Source organism: Aulonocara stuartgranti, assembly GCF_965226115.1.
Source record: "Aulonocara stuartgranti genome assembly, chromosome: 19".
In the NCBI taxonomy this organism is placed as follows: domain Eukaryota; kingdom Metazoa; phylum Chordata; class Actinopteri; order Cichliformes; family Cichlidae; genus Aulonocara; species Aulonocara stuartgranti.
The window spans coordinates 3,997,313-4,016,749 of record NC_138955.1 but is presented as its reverse complement, the minus strand read 5'-3'; the positions used below and the strand labels follow the sequence as shown (position 1 = coordinate 4,016,749).

General features: G+C 39.8%; 1 long non-coding RNA gene across 1 annotated transcript; it reads left to right on the top strand.

Moving 5' to 3' along the window:
* Positions 1–1,150: 1,150 nt before the first annotated feature.
* Positions 1,151–2,169, top strand: LOC309695766. Its single transcript, XR_014273230.1, has 2 exons — positions 1,151–1,411; positions 1,692–2,169. It is a non-coding gene; the product is annotated as an uncharacterized lncRNA (long non-coding RNA).
* The last annotated feature ends 17,268 nt before the right edge of the window (positions 2,170–19,437 follow it).

The window sequence follows — 19,437 nt, the reverse complement described above, 5'->3', positions numbered from 1 at the left end:
TGTTGTTCACGTTGACTGTTGTTTTGTGTTGTTCAGGAGCTGTCTGTGTCTCCTTTGAGGCCACTGTTGTTGTGATGTTTTCTGTGATGTTGATCAAATCCCTTGTTTTCTGTAGAATCACAGCCTTAATGTGATCTGCCAGCGATGCATTATCCTCTGAGTTTTCAGGTGTTTCCATGGTATTTTGGATATTAGTGATAAGTGTGGCACCAGCGGAATTTTCTGCTGTGCTGTTCACGTTGACTGTTGCTTTCTGTAAAATAACAACTGGCACACAGATTAGATTTCCCATGATGCGGTCACCTGTGTTAGAGGTCTGTGCAAGTTCAGGAGCTGTTTCTGTCTCCCCTAAGGCCACTGTTGTTGTGCTATTTTCTGGGATGTTTAACAAATCCATTGCTTTCTGTAGAATCACAGCCTTAATTTGATCTGCCAGCGATGCATAATCCTCTGAGTTTTCAGTTGTTTCCGTGGTATTTTGAATATTAGTGATAAATGTGACATCAGCGGAATTTTCTGCTGTGCTGTGCAAGTTGGCTGTTGTTTCCTGTGAAATATGAGCTGGCATTTCCGTGTTGCGGTCAACTGTGTTAGAGGTCTGTGCAAGTTCAGGAGCTGTCTGTGTCTGCTTTAAGGCCACTGTTGTTGTGCTAGTGACAGCAGTGTCCTGGCAAAACCTCAGTTCTGCACCTGCTGACAGTGAGCATAGGGCAATGACATTATCTACAAAATTACATAGCCTTCCTATGGTGGCATTTTCGGCGTAATCAGACCGCAACTGTTGCCACTGCTCATGTGTAACATTATTTAGCAATTCCTCTAGCAGTGGCCTAACATCATTTGCAGGAGTGGAATGACTCCTGACATTGTCTGGATTGCTCCTAGCTGTGTTGTTGTCCATTTTGCTTCAATATCTATTTGTTTGCTGTTAATGTCTTCTCTCTGTTTGTTAAAGCGAGCGTTAGAAAAAACAGAGTTGCAGAGGGCTATTTATAGGTTTTTGTCTGTATGACGTCTTTGAAGCCCCGCCCACTTCAAGTGTGACGTCTTTGAAGCCTTTGCTCTAAGCCCCGCCCACTTCGAGCAAAAAAAGAATGCGCTCGGAGAGTGTGGTTTGTCTCTCTCTCTCTCTCTCTCTCTCTCCCCCCCCCCCAAGCTTCATCACAGCCTCCCATAATAATAACTTTAGTAATGGTAGCAGTTAAAATATTGTCTGGTTTCATTTGGAACAACGATAGTTGTTTCGTTTATCGTTGATTGTTGATCTATTACAGTCGACCAGGTGACAACAATCACGTTGAAAAATCATTTATTTATAGTTGGCCGGAAACTAAAGCTGCTGTCACTTGGACTATTCCGTAGCACCCACCCGAGTAGTCGTCCTCGTCCCTGCACTGCACGTCGATCTCAGGTAAGAATGTATTTATTTAGTCATTGTTTGAATGCTGAATTTGGAAAAACAGTCAAGATTGCTTGATATTTATAGTCTATTAAAATGTATATTATAGTATATTTAAAATGTGGGGAAAATTTCTCAATAGAAATGTCTAAAATATCATAATTTGGTTCCCAAGTATAAATAACATTTAAAGCTATCTTGGACAGAAGGAAAAGAGTATGTATTTCTTAGAAAACGCGAAATCTGCACAAACATACCATTTTCATGTCATAATGTTCTTTCTGTTATAAAGCTATATTAGCAAAGGTGCTGTAAAGTTGTTAGCAGTGTGTCAGCTTGGTGACCTGCCACAGAGTACCTTTGTGACGTCATTCGCTATGCTCCAGATCGGATGGGTGGTGCAGGACGCCCGACGACTCTCATCTATATACAATTCCCAGCAGCAGACAACTCCAACATTCTGTATTTAATATTTGAATATATATTTTTTAATTTTCTGTCTGTGTGCCAAGGTGAGCTATGCACCTGTTTATTGTTACCTGCTGTGTCTCATGTTAAGAAAACATGTATGGTCAAAATAAAAACACTAGCTTTTAGTGTACAGGATGGATGTGAATGTTAGTGAACAAAACAGGCCTGCTGTATATCAGATGATGTGTATATTCTTAATGTTTTTATGCTTACAAAACTCTACTCAAGTTTCTTTTAAAGTTTTTGCTTGCATTTCCTACACAAATGTCAAAATAATAAAAAATCTTTGTGCACTGATACATGGTCTCACATTTTTATCTATTCAGCTGCTGTGTGATGCACACCAGTGGTCCTCACTGCGCAATGTTAAAAGAAAGGCTTCATTTTTATCAGCTGGTTTTCACATAGGCCAAACATCTCTAAGGATATTTCTCCATTGTCTATAAATACATGTCAACAACATGTAGCAACAACTACTACTGATTCATACATGTCCATCACTTTGGATGAGTGCATGTTTTTTTGCACACTGTCATCCTGTGCACTGTCCCAGCATGATTAGACCTTAGCGATGAACCTTGTTGCCAAAAAGCAAAGCCAGTGGGAGCAACATCTTCCAGAGCTAAAGCTCCGTTCACCAGCACTACTGGTGAGCCTTGTCTATAACAATGCCATGTTTACATCACATACCAAATGTAGTCATTTTTTTTAAATTAACAGAATGATATATAGGATGTGATACTGATTACATAGTACTGATCCTCACCTGAGTACATTTTGTTTTATAATTTCCCTGAGGTCCAGAACATCTCCATCATAATGATCATATCTTGTTTGGGGATGCTGCCCTGCCACACAGTTTGTAGGCCTCAAAAACCTGTTGATCTCAGTACACCTGCAGATTCAAGGAGACATACTTTTACAGGTGACAGTATGTACTAAAGTATATGTAATTTAAACTTTTTTCATAACATTATGAAGTTGTGTGATATGCGAGTGAGAGATTATGACAAACATCCAGAAAAGTCTTGTGATCATGCAGTCATGTCTGAAACTTCTCCCACACCGAGTGCAAGACAGGGTGGAAAAACCCTTTAATTCATAGTGTTCTTGTTGCAGTGAAACGCTAAAAGATTTAAAACAAAAAATAAGGGCACATAAAGTGACACTGCTTGCTTTTTGCAAACTACTTTCACAAAAAGCCCATTATGGATTATGCTCAAGTACACTGTTGTGTAAAATTTACTTTAGTAAATTTACTTGTTTCATGCTTGGTCATGCAAGTTCTGTAAGTGAGTGAAAATAATTCCACAATTTTTTTTAGACATTTTTAGACACTCTAAGCTTTTTGAAAAAGAAAATGATCAAATTGTAACACAGAGTGTGGTCAGACTGCTTTTGTTACACACAAATACCTGTACACGTTTGTAAATCTTAGTTTACGCTAAGAGATCAGAGGAGAAGGGTGGAGTGCCCACTCCAGGTCAGGGATGAGTTCCTCCTCCAAGTGGAAGAGTTTAAGTATCTCAGGGTCTTGTTCACGAGTGATGGGAGAAGGGAGCAGGAGATCGACAGACAGATTGGTGCTCTCAATTTACTGGTCAATCTACGTCCCTACCCTCACCTGTGGTCACGAGCTGTGGGTAGTGACTGAAAGAACAAGACTGCAGATACAAATGGCTAATATGAGCTTCCTCAGAAGCGTGGATGGCCTCTCCCTTAGAGGGGAGGCCAAGTGGCTTCTTTCCACATGGAAAGAAGCCACTTGAGGTGGTTCGGGCATCTGAGAAGAACACCTCCTGGGGTGAGGTGATCCGGGCATGTCCCACTGAGAGGAGGCCCCCGTGCCTTGGTGTTCCCCCAAACAAGCTGAAGGAGGTGGGTGGGGAGAGGGAGGTCTGGGCTTCTTTGCTTGGGCTGCTGCCCCCGTGATCCGCGATCCAGTAGAGTTGAGTATGTGGGTTACGCCCATTAAAAACTTGCCAGATTTTCTAATACAATACCAAACAGCACATTCTGCTATTCACTCTTGCTTTGAGCTTTGATACCCAGGTGCTCCAGTCATGTTCCTGATTGATACAAGTTTGATTTACTGAATACTAGCTAAGCAATCTAAGCAATCTACAGAATCTACAGAATCAACAAATTTCTTCCAGTCAGCGAATGCTGCATATAATTTTATTTTTTGCTTGTTGCAACGTGCATAAAATTAAAAGGTTAAAACTAATGAAACTAGTTTTGAATTTTTTTTTTCAGTTGATTCAATTTTATATCATGAAATATGCAGAAAAAATAGAATTGGGCTGAAAGGTCTAATGCTTCATAACGTATTCAGGTTGTGTATCATATTTTTTAAAAGTAACTAAGTAAGAAAGTAACAAATTACTTACAAAAATAAGCAATCAGTAAAGTAATGGGATTAATTTCTTGGAGAAGTAATCAGTAATTAGTAAATAATTACTATTTTCAAGTAACTTGACCAACACAGGGTATTACCGTATGAAGTGGCAGATGTTAAAGAAACTGTTCGGCTACATGTCCAGTAGGTGGTGCAGACGACTGTCAGGATCCACTAATTCACCACAGTCAGAGTCTTTTGGATTACCTCTGCATCAGCTGAAGGAGTTAGTTTATTTAGTTTTTTGGTTATGTCATAGAATAAAAAGGCCCACATTTTGGAAGGATTTAAGCCCATAAATAAACAGCAGAAATATCCATGTATAGAAAACCTTTTTCTATTAGAAAAAATTCTAATAATGTATAGATACATATCAATACTCAATAACTCATTGTTCCACTTACAATAGCTGTAAGTGCAGCTTACCATGACTTGAGTGTTATCTCACACATCAACCACGGTAAAGCGTGTTATAGACAAGCCAGCCCACTGTGACCATTTCATGCTTTGCCTCTTTCAAAGTGTGAAATATACATGCATGCAAAAATTGCAGTAAGCTGTGGTTACAGCAGAGGGAGACATTTTATTTCAAGCCAAAGTGAAAAGAACCACAGGAAAGCATTTAAAAATGAAATTATTAACACATTTACAATTAAATATACATCAGCTGCCTAGCACTGCTCTGCTCACTACTGTGATATGGAGTTGCACACAAGTGTTTCTGTTTGCAACACTTTGCAAGATGTTGAAAGAGATGGAAGGAAAGATCTTACTGTGAACTAGCTCCGGCCTTGAGTTGAATTATTTCTTCAAGAAGTCACTTGGATGAGTGACGAAATGTTTCTCCCACACATAGGGTTTTAGATAGCACCTCCTCTCCTGACTTAGCTTGTTTTTGTTTGTTATTTTGGCCTGTGTTCACCAGGGAGTTAAGTTTTCAGTGGAGACAAATAAACCACCGTTCACTTAATAAATTGTTTTTTCTTCCCAAACCGTCACTTCCTTTTTAACCCTTATGCTACGTTCCTGTACCCCTAGACTGGGGCATAACACATTTGAAATGAAAAGCCTGTAAACGTGTGTTCCAGCCTCCTGACTTTGCTGGCACTCGGTCTTCATACTCGACTCCAGATCTGGACTTGTGTTGAACTCGACTGAGGTGGTCTGATCAGACACAGCGCTGCTGTTTGCTGCAGCTGTCCAAAAATCACAGACAAAGTCAGGAATGTTTTTACCTCGTCTAGCTGCTCTGTGTGTGTGTGTGTGTGTGTGTGTGTGTGTGTGTGTGTGTACAGGTCACATGACAGCACAGCATTTTCTACCCACAGTTTGAACTGAGCAAGAAATAACAAATGTATTTATTCAACTTACAGACAATAAAAAAACAAACAGAAATCAGTGTAAAATTTAATAACTTTTATTGATGTTAACTTTTTAAAAAGTTATTAAAAAGAAAACCCCAACAGAAAAACCCCTCTGAGCAAGCACTTGGCGACAGTGGGGAAGAAAAACTCCCTTTTAAGAGGGAGAAACTTCCGGCAGAACCAGGCTCAGTGAGGGGACAGCCATCTGCCGCGACTGTTCCAAGGGGTTATCACAATTTTTTTCTACAATGCATCAACCTTGTTTTGTCTCCTGGTGAAACAAAACAGTCGGCCTATAGATGAGAAAAACCGACGTATGCAACTTGGCTTCTTTGAAAGTTTGGCTGCCTCTTCTATGAAAATTTTAACAATCGTATTGTCGACTGTTGGTTCATTTAATTCCATGTTTTGCAGAACTACTTCTGCCTCTTGCCACTGTTTACACAGGGCTTTGAAAATCACCTTCTCAAAGTTTTTGAACTTCCTTAAGGGGATTTGATCAATTTCATCCCTGATTTTAGCCCAGATTTTTTCGCTAAGCCTCTTGTAGATGGTTAAAACTCTTTCTGGACTTATGACTTTACCTGATTTTTTTATAACCCGCTTAACTAGTTCTTCCATACATGTTTCCACAAAAAATCGGTATTTTTCTTTGTTTTGAGACAATTCATCCTTTGCTACCAAAGGGTGTTTTTTGAATTGATTTTGCATGCTGGCTTCATGTTGAGCCGAGGATTTCTTTGGGGTTACATCATTTTCCAAAGAGGTTCCTGCTTTATCTACAGCCTGCGTGGTGTCACGGTTTTTCTTGTCTATTGGAGTTCTGGGCTCGTCAGATGTATCAATGATATTTGTGGCAACATTTTCTGCTGTGTTGTTCACGTTGACTGTTGTTTTCTGTTGTTCAGGAGCTGTCTGTGTCTCCTTTGAGGCCACTGTTGTTGTGATGTTTTCTGTGATGTTGATCAAATCCCTTGTTTTCTGTAGAATCACAGCCTTAATGTGATCTGCCAGCGATGCATTATCCTCTGAGTTTTCAGGTGTTTCCATGGTATTTTGGATATTAGTGATAAGTGTGGCACCAGCGGAATTTTCTGCTGTGCTGTTCACGTTGACTGTTGCTTTCTGTAAAATAACAACTGGCACACAGATTAGATTTCCCATGATGCGGTCACCTGTGTTAGAGGTCTGTGCAAGTTCAGGAGCTGTTTCTGTCTCCTCTAAGGCCACTGTTGTTGTGCTATTTTCTGGGATGTTTAACAAATCCATTGCTTTCTGTAGAATCACAGCCTTAATTTGATCTGCCAGCGATGCATAATCCTCTGAGTTTTCAGTTGTTTCCGTGGTATTTTGGATATTAGTGATAAATGTGACATCAGCGGAATTTTCTGCTGTGCTGTGCAAGTTGGCTGTTGTTTCCTGTGAAATATGAGCTGGCATTTCCGTGTTGCGGTCAACTGTGTTAGAGGTCTGTGCAAGTTCAGGAGCTGTCTGTGTCTGCTTTAAGGCCACTGTTGTTGTGCTAGTGACAGCAGTGTCCTGGCAAAACCTCAGTTCTGCACCTGCTGACAGTGAGCATAGGGCAATGACATTATCTACAAAATTACATAGCCTTCCTATGGTGGCATTTTCGGCGTAATCAGACCGCAACTGTTGCCACTGCTCATGTGTAACATTATTTAGCAATTCCTCTAGCAGTGGCCTAACATCATTTGCAGGAGTGGAATGACTCCTGACATTGTCTGGATTGCTCCTAGCTGTGTTGTTGTCCATTTTGCTTCAATATCTATTTGTTTGCTGTTAATGTCTTCTCTCTGTTTGTTAAAGCGAGCGTTAGAAAAAACAGAGTTGCAGAGGGCTATTTATAGGTTTTTGTCTGTATGACGTCTTTGAAGCCCCGCCCACTTCAAGTGTGACGTCTTTGAAGCCTTTGATCTAAGCCCCGCCCACTTCGAGCAAAAAAAGAATGCGCTCGGAGAGTGTGGTTTGTTTGTCTCTCTCTCTCTCTCTCTCTCTCCCCCCCCCCCCCCCCCAAGCATCATCACAGCCTCCCATAATAATAACTTTAGTAATGGTAGCAGTTAAAATATTGTCTGGTTTCATTTGGAACAACGATAGTTGTTTCGTTTATCGTTGATTGTTGATCTATTACAGTCGACCAGGTGACAACAATCACGTTGAAAAATCATTTATTTATAGTTGGCCGGAAACTAAAGCTGCTGTCACTTGGACTATTCCGTAGCACCCACCCGAGTAGTCGTCCTCGTCCCTGCACTGCACGTCGATCTCAGGTAAGAATGTATTTATTTAGTCATTGTTTGAATGCTGAATTTGGAAAAACAGTCAAGATTGCTTGATATTTATAGTCTATTAAAATGTATATTATAGTATATTTAAAATGTGGGGAAAATTTCTCAATAGAAATGTCTAAAATATCATAATTTGGTTCCCAAGTATAAATAACATTTAAAGCTATCTTGGACAGAAGGAAAAGAGTATGTATTTCTTAGAAAACGCGAAATCTGCACAAACATACCATTTTCATGTCATAATGTTCTTTCTGTTATAAAGCTATATTAGCAAAGGTGCTGTAAAGTTGTTAGCAGTGTGTCAGCTTGGTGACCTGCCACAGAGTACCTTTGTGACGTCATTCGCTATGCTCCAGATCGGATGGGTGGTGCAGGACGCCCGACGACTCTCATCTATATACAATTCCCAGCAGCAGACAACTCCAACATTCTGTATTTAATATTTGAATATATATTTTTTAATTTTCTGTCTGTGTGCCAAGGTGAGCTATGCACCTGTTTATTGTTACCTGCTGTGTCTCATGTTAAGAAAACATGTATGGTCAAAATAAAAACACTAGCTTTTAGTGTACAGGATGGATGTGAATGTTAGTGAACAAAACAGGCCTGCTGTATATCAGATGATGTGTATATTCTTAATGTTTTTATGCTTACAAAACTCTACTCAAGTTTCTTTTAAAGTTTTTGCTTGCATTTCCTACACAATGTCAAAATAATAAAAAATCTTTGTGCACTGATACATGGTCTCACATTTTTATCTATTCAGCTGCTGTATGATGCACACCAGTGGTCCTCACTGCGCAATGTTAAAAGAAAGGCTTCATTTTTATCAGCTGGTTTTCACATAGGCCAAACATCTCTAAGGATATTTCTCCATTGTCTATAAATACATGTCAACAACATGTAGCAACAACTACTACTGATTCATACATGTCCATCACTTTGGATGAGTGCATGTTTTTTTGCACACTGTCATCCTGTGCACTGTCCCAGCATGATTAGACCTTAGCAATGAACCTTGTTGCCAAAAAGCAAAGCCAGTGGGAGCAACATCTTCCAGAGCTAAAGCTCCGTTCACCAGCACTACTGGTGAGCCTTGTCTATAACAATGCCATGTTTACATCACATACCAAATGTAGTCATTTTTTTTAAATTAACAGAATGATATATAGGATGTGATACTGATTACATAGTACTGATCCTCACCTGAGTACATTTTGTTTTATAATTTCCCTGAGGTCCAGAACATCTCCATCATAATGATCATATCTTGTTTGGGGATGCTGCCCTGCCACACAGTTTGTAGGCCTCAAAAACCTGTTGATCTCAGTACACCTGCAGATTCAAGGAGACATACTTTTACAGGTGACAGTATGTACTAAAGTATATGTAATTTAAACTTTTTTCATAACATTATGAAGTTGTGTGATATGCGAGTGAGAGATTATGACAAACATCCAGAAAAGTCTTGTGATCATGCAGTCATGTCTGAAACTTCTCCCACACCGAGTGCAAGACAGGGTGGAAAAACCCTTTAATTCATAGTGTTCTTGTTGCAGTGAAACGCTAAAAGATTTAAAACAAAAAATAAGGGCACATAAAGTGACACTGCTTGCTTTTTGCAAACTACTTTCACAAAAAGCCCATTATGGATTATGCTCAAGTACACTGTTGTGTAAAATTTACTTTAGTAAATTTACTTGTTTCATGCTTGGTCATGCAAGTTCTGTAAGTGAGTGAAAATAATTCCACAATTTTTTTTAGACATTTTTAGACACTCTAAGCTTTTTGAAAAAGAAAATGATCAAATTGTAACACAGAGTGTGGTCAGACTGCTTTTGTTACACACAAATACCTGTACACGTTTGTAAATCTTAGTTTACGCTAAGAGATCAGAGGAGAAGGGTGGAGTGCCCACTCCAGGTCAGGGATGAGTTCCTCCTCCAAGTGGAAGAGTTTAAGTATCTCAGGGTCTTGTTCACGAGTGATGGGAGAAGGGAGCAGGAGATCGACAGACAGATTGGTGCTCTCAATTTACTGGTCAATCTACGTCCCTACCCTCACCTGTGGTCACGAGCTGTGGGTAGTGACTGAAAGAACAAGACTGCAGATACAAATGGCTAATATGAGCTTCCTCAGAAGCGTGGATGGCCTCTCCCTTAGAGGCTTCTTTCCACATGGAAAGAAGCCACTTGAGGTGGTTCGGGCATCTGAGAAGAACACCTCCTGGGGTGAGGTGATCCGGGCATGTCCCACTGAGAGGAGGCCCCCGTGCCTTGGTGTTCCCCCAAACAAGCTGGAGGAGGTGGGTGGGGAGAGGGAGGTCTGGGCTTCTTTGCTTGGGCTGCTGCCCCCGTGATCCGCGATCCAGTAGAGTTGAGTATGTGGGTTACGCCCATTAAAAACTTGCCAGATTTTCTAATACAATACCAAACAGCACATTCTGCTATTCACTCTTGCTTTGAGCTTTGATACCCAGGTGCTCCAGTCATGTTCCTGATTGATACAAGTTTGATTTACTGAATACTAGCTAAGCAATCTAAGCAATCTACAGAATCTACAGAATCAACAAATTTCTTCCAGTCAGCGAATGCTGCATATAATTTTATTTTTTGCTTGTTGCAACGTGCATAAAATTAAAAGGTTAAAACTAATGAAACTAGTTTTGAATTTTTTTTTTCAGTTGATTCAATTTTATATCATGAAATATGCAGAAAAAATAGAATTGGGCTGAAAGGTCTAATGCTTCATAACGTATTCAGGTTGTGTATCATATTTTTTAAAAGTAACTAAGTAAGAAAGTAACAAATTACTTACAAAAATAAGCAATCAGTAAAGTAATGGGATTAATTTCTTGGAGAAGTAATCAGTAATTAGTAAATAATTACTATTTTCAAGTAACTTGACCAACACAGGGTATTACCGTATGAAGTGGCAGATGTTAAAGAAACTGTTCGGCTACATGTCCAGTAGGTGGTGCAGACGACTGTCAGGATCCACTAATTCACCACAGTCAGAGTCTTTTGGATTACCTCTGCATCAGCTGAAGGAGTTAGTTTATTTAGTTTTTTGGTTATGTCATAGAATAAAAAGGCCCACATTTTGGAAGGATTTAAGCCCATAAATAAACAGCAGAAATATCCATGTATAGAAAACCTTTTTCTATTAGAAAAAATTCTAATAATGTATAGATACATATCAATACTCAATAACTCATTGTTCCACTTACAATAGCTGTAAGTGCAGCTTACCATGACTTGAGTGTTATCTCACACATCAACCACGGTAAAGCGTGTTATAGACAAGCCAGCCCACTGTGACCATTTCATGCTTTGCCTCTTTCAAAGTGTGAAATATACATGCATGCAAAAATTGCAGTAAGCTGTGGTTACAGCAGAGGGAGACATTTTATTTCAAGCCAAAGTGAAAAGAACCACAGGAAAGCATTTAAAAATGAAATTATTAACACATTTACAATTAAATATACATCAGCTGCCTAGCACTGCTCTGCTCACTACTGTGATATGGAGTTGCACACAAGTGTTTCTGTTTGCAACACTTTGCAAGATGTTGAAAGAGATGGAAGGAAAGATCTTACTGTGAACTAGCTCCGGCCTTGAGTTGAATTATTTCTTCAAGAAGTCACTTGGATGAGTGACGAAATGTTTCTCCCACACATAGGGTTTTAGATAGCACCTCCTCTCCTGACTTAGCTTGTTTTTGTTTGTTATTTTGGCCTGTGTTCACCAGGGAGTTAAGTTTTCAGTGGAGACAAATAAACCACCGTTCACTTAATAAATTGTTTTTTCTTCCCAAACCGTCACTTCCTTTTTAACCCTTATGCTACGTTCCTGTACCCCTAGACTGGGGCGTAACACATCTGAAATGAAAAGCCTGTAAACGTGTGTTCCAGCCTCCTGACTTTGCTGGCACTCGGTCTTCATACTCGACTCCAGATCTGGACTTGTGTTGAACTCGACTGAGGTGGTCTGATCAGACACAGCGCTGCTGTTTGCTGCAGCTGTCCAAAAATCACAGACAAAGTCAGGAATGTTTTTACCTCGTCTAGCTGCTCTGTGTGTGTGTGTGTGTGTGTGTGTGTGTGTGTGTGTGTGTGTGTGTGTGTGTGTGTGTGTGTGTGTGTGTACAGGTCACATGACAGCACAGCATTTTTCTACCCACAGTTTGAACTGAGCAAGAAATAACAAATGTATTTATTCAACTTACAGACAATAAAAAAAACAAACAGAAATCAGTGTAAAATTTAATAACTTTTATTGATGTTAACTTTTTAAAAGTTATTAAAAAGAAAACCCCAACAGAAAAACCCCTCTGAGCAAGCACTTGGCGACAGTGGGGAAGAAAAACTCCCTTTTAAGAGGGAGAAACTTCCGGCAGAACCAGGCTCAGTGAGGGGACAGCCATCTGCCGCGACCGTTCCAAGGGGTTATCACAATTTTTTTCTACAATGCATCAACCTTGTTTTGTCTCCTGGTGAAACAAAACAGTCGGCCTATAGATGAGAAAAACCGACGTATGCAACTTGGCTTCTTCGAAAGTTTGGCTGCCTCTTCTATGAAAATTTTAACAATCGTATTGTCCATGTTTTGCAGAACTACTTCTGCCTCTTGCCACTGTTTACACAGGGCTTTGAAAATCACCTTCTCAAAGTTTTTGAACTTCCTTAAGGGGATTTGATCAATTTCATCCCTGACTTTAGCCCAGATTTTTTCGCTAAGCCTCTTGTAGATGGTTAAAACTCTTTCTGGACTTATGACTTTACCTGATTTTTTTATAACCCGCTTAACTAGTTCTTCCATACATGTTTCCACAAAAAACCGGTATTTTTCTTTGTTTTGAGACAATTCATCCTTTGCTACCAAAGGGTGTTTTTTGAATTGATTTTGCATGCTGGCTTCATGTTGAGCAGAGGATTTCTTTGGGGTTACATCATTTTCCAAAGAGGTTCCTGCTTTATCTACAGCCTGCGTGGTGTCACGGTTTTTCTTGTCTATTGGAGTTCTGGGCTCGTCAGATGTATCAATGATATTTGTGGCAACATTTTCTGCTGTGTTGTTCACGTTGACTGTTGTTTTCTGTTGTTCAGGAGCTGTCTGTGTCTCCTTTGAGGCCACTGTTGTTGTGATGTTTTCTGTGATGTTGATCAAATCCCTTGTTTTCTGTAGAATCACAGCCTTAATGTGATCTGCCAGCGATGCATTATCCTCTGAGTTTTCAGGTGTTTCCATGGTATTTTGGATATTAGTGATAAGTGTGGCACCAGCGGAATTTTCTGCTGTGCTGTTCACGTTGACTGTTGCTTTCTGTAAAATAACAACTGGCACACAGATTAGATTTCCCATGATGCGGTCACCTGTGTTAGAGGTCTGTGCAAGTTCAGGAGCTGTTTCTGTCTCCTCTAAGGCCACTGTTGTTGTGCTATTTTCTGGGATGTTTAACAAATCCATTGCTTTCTGTAGAATCACAGCCTTAATTTGATCTGCCAGCGATGCATAATCCTCTGAGTTTTCAGTTGTTTCCGTGGTATTTTGGATATTAGTGATAAATGTGACATCAGCGGAATTTTCTGCTGTGCTGTGCAAGTTGGCTGTTGTTTCCTGTGAAATATGAGCTGGCATTTCCGTGTTGCGGTCAACTGTGTTAGAGGTCTGTGCAAGTTCAGGAGCTGTCTGTGTCTGCTTTAAGGCCACTGTTGTTGTGCTAGTGACAGCAGTGTCCTGGCAAAACCTCAGTTCTGCACCTGCTGACAGTGAGCATAGGGCAATGACATTATCTACAAAATTACATAGCCTTCCTATGGTGGCATTTTCGGCGTAATCAGACCGCAACTGTTGCCACTGCTCATGTGTAACATTATTTAGCAATTCCTCTAGCAGTGGCCTAACATCATTTGCAGGAGTGGAATGACTCCTGACATTGTCTGGATTGCTCCTAGCTGTGTTGTTGTCCATTTTGCTTCAATATCTATTTGTTTGCTGTTAATGTCTTCTCTCTGTTTGTTAAAGCGAGCGTTAGAAAAAACAGAGTTGCAGAGGGCTATTTATAGGTTTTTGTCTGTATGACGTCTTTGAAGCCCCGCCCACTTCAAGTGTGACGTCTTTGAAGCCTTTGATCTAAGCCCCGCCCACTTCGAGCAAAAAAAGAATGCGCTCGGAGAGTGTGGTTTGTTTGTCTCTCTCTCTCTCTCTCTCTCTCTCCCCCCCCCCCCCCCCCCCCAAGCATCATCACAGCCTCCCATAATAATAACTTTAGTAATGGTAGCAGTTAAAATATTGTCTGGTTTCATTTGGAACAACGATAGTTGTTTCGTTTATCGTTGATTGTTGATCTATTACAGTCGACCAGGTGACAACAATCACGTTGAAAAATCATTTATTTATAGTTGGCCGGAAACTAAAGCTGCTGTCACTTGGACTATTCCGTAGCACCCACCCGAGTAGTCGTCCTCGTCCCTGCACTGCACGTCGATCTCAGGTAAGAATGTATTTATTTAGTCATTGTTTGAATGCTGAATTTGGAAAAACAGTCAAGATTGCTTGATATTTATAGTCTATTAAAATGTATATTATAGTATATTTAAAATGTGGGGAAAATTTCTCAATAGAAATGTCTAAAATATCATAATTTGGTTCCCAAGTATAAATAACATTTAAAGCTATCTTGGACAGAAGGAAAAGAGTATGTATTTCTTAGAAAACGCGAAATCTGCACAAACATACCATTTTCATGTCATAATGTTCTTTCTGTTATAAAGCTATATTAGCAAAGGTGCTGTAAAGTTGTTAGCAGTGTGTCAGCTTGGTGACCTGCCACAGAGTACCTTTGTGACGTCATTCGCTATGCTCCAGATCGGATGGGTGGTGCAGGACGCCCGACGACTCTCATCTATATACAATTCCCAGCAGCAGACAACTCCAACATTCTGTATTTAATATTTGAATATATATTTTTTAATTTTCTGTCTGTGTGCCAAGGTGAGCTATGCACCTGTTTATTGTTACCTGCTGTGTCTCATGTTAAGAAAACATGTATGGTCAAAATAAAAACACTAGCTTTTAGTGTACAGGATGGATGTGAATGTTAGTGAACAAAACAGGCCTGCTGTATATCAGATGATGTGTATATTCTTAATGTTTTTATGCTTACAAAACTCTACTCAAGTTTCTTTTAAAGTTTTTGCTTGCATTTCCTACACAATGTCAAAATAATAAAAAATCTTTGTGCACTGATACATGGTCTCACATTTTTATCTATTCAGCTGCTGTATGATGCACACCAGTGGTCCTCACTGCGCAATGTTAAAAGAAAGGCTTCATTTTTATCAGCTGGTTTTCACATAGGCCAAACATCTCTAAGGATATTTCTCCATTGTCTATAAATACATGTCAACAACATGTAGCAACAACTACTACTGATTCATACATGTCCATCACTTTGGATGAGTGCATGTTTTTTTGCACACTGTCATCCTGTGCACTGTCCCAGCATGATTAGACCTTAGCAATGAACCTTGTTGCCAAAAAGCAAAGCCAGTGGGAGCAACATCTTCCAGAGCTAAAGCTCCGTTCACCAGCACTACTGGTGAGCCTTGTCTATAACAATGCCATGTTTACATCACATACCAAATGTAGTCATTTTTTTTAAATTAACAGAATGATATATAGGATGTGATACTGATTACATAGTACTGATCCTCACCTGAGTACATTTTGTTTTATAATTTCCCTGAGGTCCAGAACATCTCCATCATAATGATCATATCTTGTTTGGGGATGCTGCCCTGCCACACAGTTTGTAGGCCTCAAAAACCTGTTGATCTCAGTACACCTGCAGATTCAAGGAGACATACTTTTACAGGTGACAGTATGTACTAAAGTATATGTAATTTAAACTTTTTTCATAACATTATGAAGTTGTGTGATATGCGAGTGAGAGATTATGACAAACATCCAGAAAAGTCTTGTGATCATGCAGTCATGTCTGAAACTTCTCCCACACCGAGTGCAAGACAGGGTGGAAAAACCCTTTAATTCATAGTGTTCTTGTTGCAGTGAAACGCTAAAAGATTTAAAACAAAAAATAAGGGCACATAAAGTGACACTGCTTGCTTTTTGCAAACTACTTTCACAAAAAGCCCATTATGGATTATGCTCAAGTACACTGTTGTGTAAAATTTACTTTAGTAAATTTACTTGTTTCATGCTTGGTCATGCAAGTTCTGTAAGTGAGTGAAAATAATTCCACAATTTTTTTTAGACATTTTTAGACACTCTAAGCTTTTTGAAAAAGAAAATGATCAAATTGTAACACAGAGTGTGGTCAGACTGCTTTTGTTACACACAAATACCTGTACACGTTTGTAAATCTTAGTTTACGCTAAGAGATCAGAGGAGAAGGGTGGAGTGCCCACTCCAGGTCAGGGATGAGTTCCTCCTCCAAGTGGAAGAGTTTAAGTATCTCAGGGTCTTGTTCACGAGTGATGGGAGAAGGGAGCAGGAGATCGACAGACAGATTGGTGCTCTCAATTTACTGGTCAATCTACGTCCCTACCCTCACCTGTGGTCACGAGCTGTGGGTAGTGACTGAAAGAACAAGACTGCAGATACAAATGGCTAATATGAGCTTCCTCAGAAGCGTGGATGGCCTCTCCCTTAGAGGCTTCTTTCCACATGGAAAGAAGCCACTTGAGGTGGTTCGGGCATCTGAGAAGAACACCTCCTGGGGTGAGGTGATCCGGGCATGTCCCACTGAGAGGAGGCCCCCGTGCCTTGGTGTTCCCCCAAACAAGCTGGAGGAGGTGGGTGGGGAGAGGGAGGTCTGGGCTTCTTTGCTTGGGCTGCTGCCCCCGTGATCCGCGATCCAGTAGAGTTGAGTATGTGGGTTACGCCCATTAAAAACTTGCCAGATTTTCTAATACAATACCAAACAGCACATTCTGCTATTCACTCTTGCTTTGAGCTTTGATACCCAGGTGCTCCAGTCATGTTCCTGATTGATACAAGTTTGATTTACTGAATACTAGCTAAGCAATCTAAGCAATCTACAGAATCTACAGAATCAACAAATTTCTTCCAGTCAGCGAATGCTGCATATAATTTTATTTTTTGCTTGTTGCAACGTGCATAAAATTAAAAGGTTAAAACTAATGAAACTAGTTTTGAATTTTTTTTTTCAGTTGATTCAATTTTATATCATGAAATATGCAGAAAAAATAGAATTGGGCTGAAAGGTCTAATGCTTCATAACGTATTCAGGTTGTGTATCATATTTTTTAAAAGTAACTAAGTAAGAAAGTAACAAATTACTTACAAAAATAAGCAATCAGTAAAGTAATGGGATTAATTTCTTGGAGAAGTAATCAGTAATTAGTAAATAATTACTATTTTCAAGTAACTTGACCAACACAGGGTATTACCGTATGAAGTGGCAGATGTTAAAGAAACTGTTCGGCTACATGTCCAGTAGGTGGTGCAGACGACTGTCAGGATCCACTAATTCACCACAGTCAGAGTCTTTTGGATTACCTCTGCATCAGCTGAAGGAGTTAGTTTATTTAGTTTTTTGGTTATGTCATAGAATAAAAAGGCCCACATTTTGGAAGGATTTAAGCCCATAAATAAACAGCAGAAATATCCATGTATAGAAAACCTTTTTCTATTAGAAAAAATTCTAATAATGTATAGATACATATCAATACTCAATAACTCATTGTTCCACTTACAATAGCTGTAAGTGCAGCTTACCATGACTTGAGTGTTATCTCACACATCAACCACGGTAAAGCGTGTTATAGACAAGCCAGCCCACTGTGACCATTTCATGCTTTGCCTCTTTCAAAGTGTGAAATATACATGCATGCAAAAATTGCAGTAAGCTGTGGTTACAGCAGAGGGAGACATTTTATTTCAAGCCAAAGTGAAAAGAACCACAGGAAAGCATTTAAAAATGAAATTATTAACACATTTACAATTAAATATACATCAGCTGCCTAGCACTGCTCTGCTCACTACTGTGATATGGAGTTGCACACAAGTGTTTCTGTTTGCAACACTTTGCAAGATGTTGAAAGAGATGGAAGGAAAGATCTTACTGTGAACTAGCTCCGGCCTTGAGTTGAATTATTTCTTCAAGAAGTCACTTGGATGAGTGACGAAATGTTTCTCCCACACATAGGGTTTTAGATAGCACCTCCTCTCCTGACTTAGCTTGTTTTTGTTTGTTATTTTGGCCTGTGTTCACCAGGGAGTTAAGTTTTCAGTGGAGACAAATAAACCACCGTTCACTTAATAAATTGTTTTTTCTTCCCAAACCGTCACTTCCTTTTTAACCCTTATGCTACGTTCCTGTACCCCTAGACTGGGGCGTAACACATCTGAAATGAAAAGCCTGTAAACGTGTGTTCCAGCCTCCTGACTTTGCTGGCACTCGGTCTTCATACTCGACTCCAGATCTGGACTTGTGTTGAACTCGACTGAGGTGGTCTGATCAGACACAGCGCTGCTGTTTGCTGCAGCTGTCCAAAAATCACAGACAAAGTCAGGAATGTTTTTACCTCGTCTAGCTGCTCTGTGTGTGTGTGTGTGTGTGTGTGTGTGTGTGTGTGTGTGTGTGTGTGTGTGTGTGTGTGTGTGTACAGGTCACATGACAGCACAGCATTTTTCTACCCACAGTTTGAACTGAGCAAGAAATAACAAATGTATTTATTCAACTTACAGACAATAAAAAAAACAAACAGAAATCAGTGTAAAATTTAATAACTTTTATTGATGTTAACTTTTTAAAAGTTATTAAAAAGAAAACCCCAACAGAAAAACCCCTCTGAGCAAGCACTTGGCGACAGTGGGGAAGAAAAACTCCCTTTTAAGAGGGAGAAACTTCCGGCAGAACCAGGCTCAGTGAGGGGACAGCCATCTGCCGCGACCGTTCCAAGGGGTTATCACAATTTTTTTCTACAATGCATCAACCTTGTTTTGTCTCCTGGTGAAACAAAACAGTCGGCCTATAGATGAGAAAAACCGACGTATGCAACTTGGCTTCTTCGAAAGTTTGGCTGCCTCTTCTATGAAAATTTTAACAATCGTATTGTCCATGTTTTGCAGAACTACTTCTGCCTCTTGCCACTGTTTACACAGGGCTTTGAAAATCACCTTCTCAAAGTTTTTGAACTTCCTTAAGGGGATTTGATCAATTTCATCCCTGACTTTAGCCCAGATTTTTTCGCTAAGCCTCTTGTAGATGGTTAAAACTCTTTCTGGACTTATGACTTTACCTGATTTTTTTATAACCCGCTTAACTAGTTCTTCCATACATGTTTCCACAAAAAACCGGTATTTTTCTTTGTTTTGAGACAATTCATCCTTTGCTACCAAAGGGTGTTTTTTGAATTGATTTTGCATGCTGGCTTCATGTTGAGCAGAGGATTTCTTTGGGGTTACATCATTTTCCAAAGAGGTTCCTGCTTTATCTACAGCCTGC